Source organism: Salmo salar, chromosome 02 (genome assembly GCF_965601325.2).
Source record: "Salmo salar chromosome 02, fSalSal1, whole genome shotgun sequence".
Lineage (NCBI taxonomy): Eukaryota > Metazoa > Chordata > Actinopteri > Salmoniformes > Salmonidae > Salmo > Salmo salar.
In genome coordinates this window covers 29,740,481-29,755,247 of record NC_138292.1, presented here as the reverse complement: position 1 = coordinate 29,755,247, position 14,767 = coordinate 29,740,481, and the positions used below count along the sequence as shown (strand labels likewise).

General features: G+C 42.9%; 1 pseudogene across 1 annotated transcript; it reads left to right on the top strand.

Moving 5' to 3' along the window:
* The first annotated feature begins 1,776 nt into the window (after positions 1–1,776).
* On the top strand, positions 1,777–11,072 carry LOC106579385 (nucleotide-binding oligomerization domain-containing protein 1-like; annotated as a pseudogene). The gene is made up of 12 exons (XR_014380584.1): positions 1,777–2,057; positions 2,187–2,511; positions 2,855–3,029; positions 3,226–5,048; positions 5,173–5,256; positions 5,374–5,457; positions 5,545–5,628; positions 5,704–5,787; positions 8,565–8,648; positions 8,761–8,844; positions 8,986–9,069; positions 9,227–11,072. The product of XR_014380584.1 is annotated as a nucleotide-binding oligomerization domain-containing protein 1-like (transcript).
* The last annotated feature ends 3,695 nt before the right edge of the window (positions 11,073–14,767 follow it).

Below are 14,767 nucleotides of genomic sequence, written 5' to 3'. Positions count from 1 at the left end.
AACCACACTGTCCGATTTCAAAAAGGCTTTACAACGAAAGCAAAACATTAGATTATGTCAGCAGAGTACCCAGACAGAAATAATCAGACACCCATTTTTCAAGCTAGCATATAATGTCACATAAACCCAAACCACAGCTAAATGCAGCACTAACCTTTGATGATCTTCATCAGATGACACTCCTAGGACATTATGTTATACAATACATGCATGTTTTGTTCAATCAAGTTCATATTTATATCAAAAACCAGCTTTTTACATTAGCATGTGACGTTCAGAACTAGCATACCCACCGCAAACTTCCGGTGAATTTACTAAATTACCCACGATAAACATTCACAAAAAACATAATTATTTTAAGAATTATAGATACAGAACTCCTTTATGCAATCGCGGTGTCCGATTTTAAAATAGCTTTTCGGCAAAAGCACATTTTGCAATATTCTGAGTAGATAGCTCACCATCACGGGCTAGCTATTTTGACACCCACCAAGTTTGGCACTCACCAAACTCAGATTTACTATAAGAAAAATTGGATTACCTTTGCTGTTCTTCGTCAGAATGCACTCCCAGGACTTCTACTTCATCCACAAATGTTGTTTTGGTTCAAAATAATCCATAGTTATGTTCAAATATCGTCTGTTTTGTTCGTGCGTTCAAGACACTATCTGAACGGTGACGTGCGTACGCGTATCGTGACAAAAAAAATCTGAATATTCCATTACCGTACTTCGAAGCATGTCAAACGCTGTTTAAAATCAATTTTTATGCGATTTTTCTCGTAAAAAAGCGATCGTTTCCGAACGGGAGACGTCCTTTCCGTTCAAAGACTCAAAATCTAAAATGGACTCTTCACATGCATGCGTGCGCCCGTCTCATTGTTCTCAGATCGACCACTTACAAAATGCGCTACTGTTTTTCAGCCATGGGCTGCAAAGTCATCATTCAACGTTCTGGCGCCTTCTGGGAGCCTATGGGAGCCTGAGAAAGTGTCACGTTACAGCAGAGATCCTTTGTTTTCAATAAAGAGAGTGTAGAAGGCCAAGAAATGGTCAGAGAGGGCACTTCCTGTACAGAATCTTCTCAGGTTTTTGCCTGCCATATGAGTTCTGTTATACTCACAGACACCATTCAAACAGTTTTAGAAACTTTAGGGTGTTTTCCATCCAAATCAAACAATTATATGCATATTCTAGTGTCTGGGCAGTAGTAATAACCAGATTAAATCGGGTACGTTTTTTATCCGGATGTGAAAATACTGCCCCCTACCCTAGAGAGGTTATAAATCAAATTATTTCACATGGAGATATGGGAAGCTAAAAAGGCTGGCTACTTTTCTATGTTTTTAGCCAGGCTAAAGCCAGCTAGCCAGGCTGCCAGCTATGTTTTCACAAAATGAAAATAAAAAAATTAAATACTGTTCTATTGCCCCCTTGTGAATTGGAGTGGAACCGGTGACGATATCATCCCACTCCGCCCACGTGCACGCAAGCACGTAGATCAGTGGAGTGGAGCTTGTAGTAACCTTAAAACGTTCATTTCTCTCCACAGTGAAGAGAGGGCCCCTAAACATTTTTATCGCCAGCTTGGGGTCCCCTAACCAAATCTTGCTTAGGGCCCCCAAAAGGCTAGAACCGGTCCTGTATAATGTGTTTACTATTATGCTTTGCTCCTGCTGTGGAGAGAGGCAGATAACGCAGCATGCCAAAAGCGCAGTTACACAATCCGAGGCAAAATTACAATCATCCAAGGCTGTTTTGGGTTTCACTTCCTCATGGAAAGACCCGATAACGAGCTAGTACAGTGTTCAGTGTTTTTCCTCTCTTCAGAAAATTGTTTGAGACAAGACTAGATCACTCTTCTAACAGTCCGAGAGAAACGTTTGGTTAATATCCTGGTCTTAGAGAAAAGTTGTATTAATATCCTGTTGTACGCTATTTTCAACAGTTTCATAAGCAATAGGAATTTGTTTTAATGGAGAGCTGTGGTTCCCAAGTTTTTCCACAGCGGTTTAGGAGAGCGCCCATAAGAACAATGTTATCAACGCGTTTTTGAAGGTAAGCTAAATGTCCCAGCCCATATTATACTGTATGTGATTCTGTACATTACACATTCACATGTCTTTTATCCATTTTGTTGGATCCATATTTCTCTCCTAATTGATGATTCTCTGTTATTTGATCCAGGAGATAAATATGCACACAGGAGACAATTGTGAAATCTCTGCTTTATCCTCTTGAAATGAAACCACTCCGCTGCTGAATTCCCCCTACACTCTTCCAGTAAAAGTTAAATTCCGGCTGCATGCATATTATGGGCTCCAGTGCCGAGGAAGCCCGTGCTGAACTAACGGACCATGTGTCCACTGTCCAACTGTTCACCTTGCACCGTGAGCTACTGGTCTCCCAGGTGAAGAGCACGCAGTGCATTCTGGATAACCTCCTACAAAGTGGCTTTCTGTGTATTGAGGATACAGAAATCATCCAGCGCTCAGCCACCAAGACAGACCAGGTAATTTACTGTTGGAGGGTTTCTGAGAGGAGACATGTCCACACGTCATATTAAATGACAAAGTACCCATCACAAAGACATGTTCTTGCATTCACAAATAGCCTACTAGGCCCTAACTAAAATGGACTAATTGATTTTAAGATGAGAAAATATAAAGACAAGACTTGATTTTGCAATACAATGGCATTTGGTATGTTGCCAGTATCTTATCTGTGAAAAATCCTGTTCGGCCACAATAATCAAAATGTGGAAAGTGAGAGGGAAACTGTTAGCTGTCAAATTATTATTAAATATTGAATCACTGTAAAGAAAATATGATTTACTTATGATTGACATTGCGCAGGTGCGTCAAATCCTAGAATTGGTCCAAAGCAAAGGGGAGCAGGCATGTGAATACTTCCTATATATTCTCTACAAAGTTTATGATGCATACATAGACCTCCAACCATGGCTTAAAGAGATCAACTACCAGCCATCAGACTTCATACGGCACATACCAGTGAAGAACACGGACCCTAGTAAGTATGTCAGTAGACTGTATGGTGTAGCACTTCATATGTGTTATTGGAATTTTACTTAACAATAAAAAAATACAGTGCATTGAAAATGTAAGATTTTAGAGAATCACGAGGGCAACTACTGTATATTTTGGCTGAATATCAGTGGTTGAGAATGAGACTGCAGTGTATTCTCACTACCACCCTCTCCTCTCAGTTAGTAGGTACTGTGAGAAGCTGAGGCACGAGCTGGGCCGAGACACATGCTTCATTGCATCCTACGCCCATCGAGAGGAAACCCTGCTGGAGGAGCTCTATACAGACACCCTGATGGAGCTCCTGAATGACCGCAATGAGAGCCTGGGCCACCTGGAGGGTCTGGAGCAGCTCCTGGGAGAGCAGGGTGTCTTTAACCCACAGGCAGAGACGATGCTCATCACGGGGGACGCTGGGGTGGGCAAGTCCATCCTCCTCCAGAAGCTCCAGAGGCTGTGGTCCAAGAGGGAGCTGGAACAGACAGACGCCATGTTCTTCTTCAAGTTCCGCTGTAGGATGTTCAGCACATTCAAGAAGACAGACGAGATCTCACTCAGGGACCTGCTTTTCAAATACAACTGCTACCCTGACCACGACATGGACAATGAGGTGTTCAGCTACATCCTCCGCTTCCCCAAAAAGGTTCTCTTTACGTTTGACGGCTATGATGAGATCCAGGCTGATCTGGACCTGGGGAACGTGCCTGAGGTGGTTTCTCCAGAGGAGAAGACTCACCCTCTTCTGCTGCTCATTAACCTGCTCTGTGGGAAGCTGCTCAATGGTTCCTGGAAGGTCCTGACGGCTCGGACAGGCACTGCTGTCCAGAGCAGGGTGATCCGGAAGAGGGTGGCACTGCGTGGGTTCTCTCCGGCCCACCTTAAAACCTAGACCAACCTACACTTCAAAGAGCAGGAGCACCGGGACCTGGTTTCAGTCCAGCTGGATGCCAGCCCCCACCTCTGTGGCCTCTGCTCCATCCCCCTCTTCTGCTGGATCGTCTTCAAGAGCTTTAAACACCTGCGCTCAGTCTATGACGACTTTGAGTTGCCAGAGGCTTGCGTGACCCTCACTAACATATTCCTTCTGCTTTCTGAAGTCTTCTTCAGCCGGGGGGGGCGCTCCCCCACCGGGCCTCCTGAAGAGAAACACCAGGTGCCCCGCTGATACCTTCAGGGCAGGGCTGAGGCCACTGACAGCCTTCTCCAAGCTGGCTCTGCTGGGCACGGAGAGAGGAGGCTTTGTGTTCGACCAGGAGGAGGTGGCCTCCTGTGGCCTGACTGAGGAGGACCTTCAGGTGGGTTTCCTCCGACTGGTCAGCCGCTACGATGCCTGTGGAAACCCTTCTACCTTTGAGTTCCTTCACCTCACCCTGCAGTCCTTCTTGGCTGCATTCTCTCTGGTTCTGGACGAACAGGCCAGCGTAGGCAACATCCTCAAGTTCTTCACCGAGTGCAGCAGGAGGGGCAACACATCTTGTTTATCATTTGTCTTTCCCTGCATCGGTGGCTTCTCCAAACCCAGGGGAAAGGATCCGTTCAAGACCAACGAGCATCTCCAGTACGCCAACCTCTTCCTGTGTGGACTGCTGTCTAAGGCCAACGCCGGCCTGCTGGAGCACATGGTTCCTCCAGTGCTACTGAAGAGGAAGCGGGCGGTCCTCAAGTCCTACCTGTCCACCAGCGTGAGGTCCCACCTCCGCGGCCTGCCACTCCACAGCACAGAGCAGGAGGGCAGCAAGGTGCATGTGCTGCCTAACTTCCTGTGGATGCTGCGCTGCATCTTCGAGACAGGAAGTGAAGAGGTGGCCCAGCTGACTGCGAAGGGCATCACAGCTGACTATATCAAGCTGGGCTACTGTAATGTGTTCTCTGGCGACTGCAGTGCCCTCAACTTTGTGCTGCAGCACCGGCGGAAGAGGCTAGGGGTGGACATGGACAACAACAACATCAGTGACTATGGGGTCAAGCAGCTCAGGCCTTCATTCAGTAAGATGACCGTGGTGAGGTGAGGAATTCGGAATATATGCAGATGGAAACACTATGTACTTTATGCCAATGTTTAAAAAAAAGACTACGTGCACTCACAAATAAAGTATAGCTTTTCAGCTAAATTAGTTTTTCCATTTCAGGTTGTGTGTCAATCAGATCTCAGACAGCAGCATTGAAGTACTGGCTGAGGAGCTTATCAAACACAGAGTGGTGGAGGTTCTGGGGTGAGTCAGTGTCTATCAGGGTCAACTTGCCTGTCAAACTTTAGTACTGTATTGTGCTGTATGACGAACTTCATATGATGCGACTGCGACTGTATTTCTGTTTTCTTGATTTTACAGACTTTACAATAATCATATCACGGACATCGGAGCCAAGCTAATTGCTCATATCATTGAGGAATGTCCTAAGTTAAGAGTCGTCAAGTATGTAAATTAGTATGTCCAGTCAATGATATAATGACTTGTGTATGAATTAAAATGTTTATTTTTGGCAGTTTTATTTGTTCAAAGGGTTGGCAGCAACAACTTCACAAGTGTGGGTGGCAGGTATCTGGCCAGTGCCATTCAGAAGAGCTCATCTATCTTTGACGTGGGGTAAATGCACTAATACAATATTTTTTATTCAATTTTGGATCAGAGTGCATTGGATGGATTGTTCCTGTTTTTCAGAATGTGGGAGAACAGTATTGGGGATGAAGGAGCAAGAGCATTCGCAGAGGCCCTGAGGAATCACCCAAGTCTTACCAACCTCTGGTGAGATAGATGGCAAGATATCTCATTATTGTATTTGGCACAGTAACCACATTTCCATCCAGAGTTTTTATGTGAGTAATGACAGCTGACAGCTGTGATGGAAACAGGACATTTTGGTACAATTTTATAAATGCAGAGACATCATTTGTTTGTTGGACATGGTGGGATCTTTTTGTGTCGGTGAAATTAATAATGCAAAAAATGGCGGTGGAAACGCCACAAATATTGATATTATAACCATCATATCGAAGTAACTTAGAGCCGTGTTTTGATATGGTGTGTGGTCCTCCCACTACGACTCGGGAAACCATGCAGTGTATTAGGCTACAAATGAAATACTGTAAGTATGATGAACTTCACAGGGTGCTGAAAGTGAACAGTGATGAGCTAGATGCTCCTTTCCAATAAATATTGAATGTCTTATTCTGGTAACATGACGATCGATGCTTGACTGCCGTTTGACAAATAGAAATATCCATAATAATCTCATCATGTAGACTAGTCTACCCTCACTGTATCTGAGAACTGATGGCTAGAGTGCACTTGCCAATACCAGAGTGGGCACATTTGCTATTTAACGCAACAGCTTTTGTGATCGGTAGATTTTAATTTTATTTGGTACATGAAAACTTAAGCGAAAAATAGCATTTTGTGTGTGCTATGTCAACATGCACTGATTTTTATCCGCAACAAGTCCATTTGGTGTTAACCTACTGTCACGGCTTCTGCCGAAGTCGATGCCCCTCCTTGCTCGAATGGTGCTCGGCGGTCGAGGTCACCGGTCTTCTAGCCATCATTGATCAGTTTTCATTTTCCATTGGTTTTGTCTTGTCTTCCTACACACCTGTTTCCAATCCAATTAATCATGTTGTGTATTTAACCTTCTGTTTCCCCTCATGTCCTTGTCGGTGATTGTTTGTACGTTATGTTACGTGGGTTTGTGTATCGGTGTGCGACGGGTATACTTTACCCATTTATTTTGTACTTTGGTTTTGGAGTTTGTTTTTTTATTAAATACTCCATATTAACCAACATGGTTTCTCCTGCGCCTGACTTCCCTGCCGCCTACATACACGAATATGACATCTACCACTTTTGGGAAAATTTGCATATTTTCTTTTTAGGATATTCACATGAAAATCTGGTGCCAATTGAATGGAAACCTAGCTAGTGGCTCTAATTGTGCCATGCCATTCTCAGTTATCCCACAGCTGTGGTTCATGACAGTTGTTGTCAGTATTGAGGTTGTATAACCCATTGGTGTATCATTTTACTAACAGACACTTAAGTGATGAAGCCCGAGAAGCAGGTGTTTGGAGGATATATTGGCACGGGTGTTAGGCCGGAGATGAATTCGAGGGCTGGCAAACCATGCGAATATATCCTCCAAACACCGGCTTCAAGGGCATTATCACTTTTATACAACTGGTTACCAACATATTCAAATAATGGTTGACATTTTCATTAAACACGTTATTTTGATGAATTTATTCATACTATTTCATCCTTCCACAAGATATAGTCCCGACACAAATCTAGGGTTGCTACCCAAGCCGGCTGGTCATTTGTTCTATCGGTTTAGGTGCCAGACACGCAACCCAGTCGTTCAGTCTTTGTTCTGTGTCTATGAACGCGACCCAGTTGTTCGTCCTAAATGTTCCATTTATGTTCCAATGTTCCATTCTTATCCCTTGCTTGCTAGCAAGCCAACTACGGCTAACTTACAGTCAAGTCAAACAGTGTAGCCAGAATAACAACAAAGTAGCTGCATTTGCATTTGCATTTGTTTAAGCTGTTTTCTAGTGACATTTATTTAGATACATCTATAATAATGTGATAATGAGGCGCAATTTCACCTCGCATAGAAAATGTGCTCTCTCGTCAGGACACTGTGGTTCAGAGGAGCTAGCCAACAACACAGCTAACACAATCACATCAAACTGAAGCTGGAAAGACTGCAAACTAGCTGCACTTTGTTTCGTTTTACCTGTTTTCTAGGGATAGTTCTTTGTATATATCCATAACAATTATGCTGATTTATGATTTCATGATTTCGACTCCCGGCACGTTCATTACTATGGGACAGCTGGAGATTGAGTTTGAATATTGAAACAATGTTGCAAATTTCGGAGAGACAAACAGCAAAGTTTACACAAATAACGAGACAGTGGATTGCGCAGTCAGATGGAACAGAGTAAATAGGCATTTTAATGTGGTAGATTTAGCCGGTGTGTCACGTCCTGACCATAAAGAGCTCTTATTTTCGATGGTAGAGTAGGTCAGGGCGTGACTGGGGGGTTGTTGTAGTTTATATTTTCTATGTGGGGTTCTAGGTTTATTTTCTATGTTGGTGATTTGTATGATTCCCAATTAGAGGCAGCTGGTTATCGTTGTCTCTAATTGTGGATCCTACTTAAGTAGCATTTTTTCCACCTGGGGGTTATGGGATATTGTTTATGTTTAGTTGCCTGTTAGCACTGCATTGTCGTCACGCTTCGTTTATTCTTTATTGTTTTGTATTTTGCTAAGTTTCACTTTCTAATAAAGATGTGGAACGCTACTCACGCTGCGCCTTGGTCCGTCTATACACACGAACGTGACACGGTGGTAACTTATGGAATAGACACCGGCTGGAATGCGGGTTTTAACCAATCAGCATTCAGGATTAGACTTATAATCAGCTATACAGTATTGGTTATTGAACTCTTACTTTTAGATACACAGAGAAACTACAGTATCTGTTTTACACTATGTCACTCTGCTCTTCTCTCCCTCAGTCTCTCAGCCAATGGCATCACTTCAGAAGGTGGGCGGAGCTTGGCCAAAGCACTGAAAGACAATAGCAGGCTCCGAATTTTCTGGTAGGACTTGAATTAAACTTCATGTATGCCTGTCTCATGTTCACAAGACTTGAAAATGTGTATCTGTGTCTTGGAGTACAGTACAGTTTAAATGTGTGTTGTGGTGTTCTAGGTTGGTGCAAAACGAGTTGTCAGATGATGTAGCACCAGACATGGCAGAACTGATCAGATCCAACACGGGTCTATCTCACCTCTGGTAAAGCAGACCCCAGTCTCAACACACTCCCAACAACCAATAATGAAGTTTAGCTTCAGAATCAATGAACCAAAGTTATTTCTGAATGTGAATAAAAGTTAGCCGGTTAACCTAGTGATCCCTCTGTTCCACTCTGCGCAGGTTAATCAATAATCAGCTGACAGTGGATGGAATCAGACAGCTGTCAGAGGCTCTCTCCCACAACACGTCACTCAAAGAGATCTGGTGAGTGTACGCAATGGTGCGCAAGTGGTTAATAATAGTATTTTATATATTCCTTAGATAAGTTGTTATTTCAACACATCTTTCACCATTTCTACTTTGTAATGGCTGTAATGGCTGGTTCCTGATTATTAGGTGCTCTGTCATTACTCACCCACAGTTTGAAAGGAAACTGTCTTTCTGAAGAGGAAGAGAAGCTGTTTGAGGCTGAGGGAAGGCTATGCTTCCACTGAGGAGACAGAACTGCGCTGGAGCGTGTGTGTGTGTGCGCATGTACATATACATCTGTTACCGAAACTTAGAGGGTCCTTGTTTGTTTTGCACATACTACATTGGAAATATTTGTACATACTGTATATGTACAGTGCATTCGGAAAGTATTCAGACCCCTTGACTTTTTCCACATTTTGTTACTTTACAGCCTTATTCTACAACTGATTAAATAGCCCCCCCCCCCCTCAATCTACAAACAATACCCTATAATGACAAAGCAAAAACTGGTTTTTACAAAATGTACTCAGTACTTTGTTGAAGCACCTTTGGCAGCGATTACAGCCTCGAGTCTTCTTGGGTATGACGTTACAAGCTTGGCGCACCTGTATTTGGAGAGATTCTCCCATTCTTCTCTGCAGATTCTTTCAAGCTCTGTCAGGTTGGATGGGGAGCGTCGCTTCACAGCTATTTGCAGGTCTCTCCAGAGATGTTCGATCGGGTTCAAGTCCAGGCTCAGGCTCAGCCACTCAAGAACAGTCAGAGACTTGCCCCGAAGCTCCTCCTGCGTTGTCTTGGCTCTTTGCTTAGGGTTGTTGTCCTGTTGAAAGGTGAACATTTTCCCCAGTCTGAGGTCCTGAGCGCTCTGGAGCAGGTTTTCATCAAGGATCTCTCTGTACTTTGCTTCATTTGTCTTTCCCTCGATCCTGAATAGTCTCAGAGTCCCTGCTGCTGAAAAACATCCCCACAGCATGATACTGCCACCACCATGCTTAACTGTAGGGATGGTGCCATGTTTCCTCCAGACATGACGCTTGGCATTCAGGCCAAAGAGTTCAATCTTGCTTTCATCAGACCAGAGAATCTTGTTTCTCATGGTCTGAGAGTCCTTAAGATGCCTTTTGGCAAACTCCAAGCGGGCTGTCATGTGCCTTTTTACTGGGGAGTGGCTTCTGCCTGGCCACTCTAACATAAAGGCCTGATTGGTGGAGTGCTGCAGAGATGGTTGTCCTTCTGGAAGGTTCTCCCATCTCCACAGAGGAACTCTGGAGCTCTGTCAGAGTGACCATCGGGTTCTTGGTCACCTCCCTGACCAAGGCCCTTCTCCCCCGATTGCTCAGTTTGCCTAGGCAGCCAGCTCTAAGAAGAGTCTTGGTGGTTCCAAACTTCTTCCATTTAAGAAAGATGGAGGCCACTGTGTTCTTGTGGACCTTCAATGCTGCAGAAATATTTTGCTACCCTTCCCCAGATTTTTGCCTCGACACAATCCTGTCTCGGAGCTCTATGGACAAGTCCTTCGACATCATCGCTTGGTTTTTGCTCTGACATGCACTGTCAACTGTGGGACCTTATATAGGCAGGTGTGTGCCTATCCAAATTTTGTCCATTCAATTGAATTTACCCCAGGTGGACTCCAATCAAGTTGTAGAAACATCTCAAGGATTATCAAATGGAAACAGGATGCACTTGAGCTCTATTTCGAGTCTCATAGCAAAGGGTCTGAATACATATGTAAATCACTTTGTCATTAGCTTGACGAGGTGTAAAAAAATATTTCAATGTTTTAGAATAAGCTTGTAACGTAACAAAATGTGGAAAAAAGGAAGGGGTCTGAATACTTCCCGAATGCACTGTAGGCTAAGTGCAAGTGCACTTGATAGGTGCAAGTTTCCACCAAATTCTCAGCTGCATCTGATTCCGTAATAACTGTCACAAGGTTGTAATATCCTGTGGAAAGATGCGCTGGGCGTTCGAGATTACAAAGATTGGAGGCTCAATAAACTCGAATGACCTTACTGTGAAATGCACTTTTCAAAATCTCCCCGCAATGTTGTTGCTTGCACTTGCCCCCCAAAAGTGTACCATCTGGGTTAACTTGGTTGAGTTTACAATAACAGCTTAGACATATGTCAACCTCACTGACTAAGGTCTGCCATACGGGTGCCATCCCAGATTCAAATAAAAGAAATATTTGTACGTTTAGGGTGTCGACTTTCGGATGGGACGTTAAACAGGTGTCTTGACTCTCTATGGTGAATAAAGATCCCATGGCACTTATCATAAGAGTAGAGGTGTTAACCCCGGTGTCCTGGCTAAATTCACAATCTCTCCCTCATTACTACTTTCGCCACCTAATCATCCCGAGCTTACAATTGGCTCATTCATCCCCCTCCTCTCCCCTGTAACTATTCCCCAGGTTGTTGCTGTAAATAAGAATGTGTTCTCAGTCAATTTGCCTGGTAAAAATAATAACAACTTGAACCTTCTTGCCAGCCAAGTGAGAGGTTAAACCCACAAGTACACCTCAGAGTACATTTAATATCTGCATAAGTACAATGTAACTACTAGGTGTTACACAATATCTAGTTACTTAAAATTAAGTGTATCATGAGGGGTACTTACTTGTAATTAATGTGTACCTATATAGTACATTATCCATCCTGACAACCGGGCCCTCATTTTAAGGCTTCCGAAAGCACCATCCAAGTGAGAAAATAAACACACTTGCACACCACAGAGTACATGTAACATCTACATATGTACAATGTAATTACTAGTTGTTACACAGGATTTAGTTATGACGTGTATCTTGAGGTGTACTTACTTTGAATTATTGTGTACCTACAAAGTATGTTACCCATTCTGACAATCAAATCGTCAGCTTCTGAAAGCGCCATCCAAGTGAGAAAATAAGCACATTAATACACCACAGAGTACATATCTGCGTAAGTACAAGGTTGTCGCTAGTTCTTACACAGGATTTAGCTATTTAAAGTGAAGTGTAACTTTATTGTTACCTATGAGCAATTTCTATATAATTACTTAGTTCTCATTACCAAGTGAAAATACCTACAAACTAAAGATGAGCAGCTACTTTAGTGAACTTTTTTGCAACATGTAAAAAGACATTACATTTCTTACAAAATAAGGATTTTTATTGTTAGATAAATAATTTGATTAAACAAATATATAGGCCTACTCAATTACATAAAAATAACTATTCCAGTGGTGATTCAAATCTGTAGCCTATAGTATGGTGAGTAGCCTAGATATCTAGCTGTGTGGTACCGGAATGCATCATTTTTTTTTTTACCTTTATAATAAAGCGTTATCATAGCTTTTGCTACTGGCATAGAACAGTAGAGTAGAGGCGCTTGCAAAAGTTGCAAACGTGGAGGAAAAAGTTTGTAGCCTATGCTCCGGGAAAATGTTGGCCTTTTAAATTCGCATTTTCATGCAATTCTACATCATTTTAGATGACTGAAGACTTAAGCAGATTTTTTTTATACCTCACAAATGATCGGAATGACAGCCTACTTTGACCCTGACAAACTGAGAATCTGTGCTCAATATAAACAACCCTGTTGTAACGTCCGTCGTTACAGGTAGACCAAGGCGCAGCGTGTGTTGGGTTCATCATATTTTATTTAACGGTGAACCAGGAAAAAACGAAACAATAAACAACACAACGAATGAAAAGTTTTGCAGGCTACTAACAGCAATACAAAAACAAGATCCCACAAACACAGGTGGAAAAAGGCTGCCTAAGTATGGTTCCTAATCAGAGACAACGATAGACAGCTGCCTCTGGTTAGGAACCATACTCGGCCCAACACAAAGAAATACAGAACATAGAATGCCCACCCCACACCCTGACCTAACTACATAGAGAAACAAACCCTCTCTCTCAGGTCAGGGCGGGACACCTGTCTTGAATCCATCATTAACCTAGGCCTAGGTGTGTGGAGACACCCATATTATACAATATGAGGAGGAAATTATAGTCCTAAATAAGCTTTACACTTTCACTGAGTCACACAATGATGCACAGCTCACTCACCCGTGATTGCTGATGCCCTTATGTAAAACAATGCTGTTGAAATATTGTGAAAGGTGTCACGCTGTATAATGATAGGAGACAAGTGCAGGAATACGTAATAGGGTTTTTTATTTTCTCCACCCAAACAAAAGAGCGAGGTGTAAACCTCTAAATAATACACGGGACGAGACCCGTAAAACAAGTGCACAATAACACGTAGCATGGAAGCCGATACAACAGCACAGGTGCTCTCAAGACCAATGGACATGGTCAAAATAACCGATGGACAATGGGGAACAGAGGGCACATATATACACATACTAATCAGGGGGAATGGGAACCAGGTGTGCGTAATGAGACAAGACAGTCCGGGGTTGGTGGTAATGAATCCAGTTCAGTGACGCCTAGAAGGCCGGTGACGTAGACCTCCAGAGCTGGTGAATGGAATGAGCAGCAGTACGGGGATCCGTACATGATCAGTGCATGTTCACTGACAGATTTTCCACACTTTCCTAACTGTAGGCATACCTTGTGATTTGGATACACACAATTCACAGCTAGGATATTTTTTTATAATCTATTGATCCTCTGTGGCTAAATTATAGGCCTACTCCTGGTGTAGTCTTCTGAATTATTTCATTTCTCTCTTAACAGAGAGCAGTCATTCTATAACTTTGACAAATGTATTTAAATTTATCAGGGGTGCTGTGGCACCTCCAGCACCCTTCCCGTGGCTATGATTCTGTAAGGAAATAAATGAAGTGCAATGCTGGAGAGATGAGAGTTGCAAGCTCATGTCTATCAGAGAGAGCGAGAGAAAGTGAATGTAATTCTAGTTATGTGAGAGATACAGGCACGCTTCTCTCTCTCACCACAGCAATGGCCACACGTTGGTCTATAGGTATTTCAACTTATTATGGATCCCCATTAGCTGCTGCCTTGGCAGCAGCTACTCTTCCTGAGGTCCAGCTAAATTAAGGTAGTTTATACAATTTTAAAAACATTACAATACATTCAAAGATTTCACAAAACACTGTGTGCCCTCAGGCCCCTACTCCACCACTTCCACATATCTACAGTACAATCCATGTGTACGTGTGTTTATAGTGCGTATGTTATCGTGTGTGTATGTATGCATGTGTCTGTGTCTATGTTTGTGTAGGAATCACATAGGAACATAGGAATCACTACAAAACTTATTGTATGACCTCTTATACACTATATTAGGCCCAGCCGTTGGAACTTTGGTTTTCCTAGATATGGCTACTATATTGTGATCACAACATCCGATGGATCTGGATACTGCTTTCAAGCACATTTCTGCAGCATTAGTAAAGATGTGATCAAAACATGTCGATGATTTGATTCCTGTGCTGTTTGTAACTACCCTGGTAGGTTGACTGATAACCTGAACCAGGTTACAGACACTGGTTACAGTTTGAAGCTTTTTCATGAGTGGGCAGCTTCATGAAAGCCAGTCAATATTTAAATTACATACATTATCAAGCATTTCACAAATGTTATCCAGACACTGAGTGTTAGCAGCTTCCCACCAGAATGGGCTTTAGGTGAGGCAGATGAACCTGTAGCCATATTACTTCAACAGTATTTAACATGAGAACCTCTCTAATCTTTACAGGAATGTGGTTCTGAATATAAACAGCAACACCT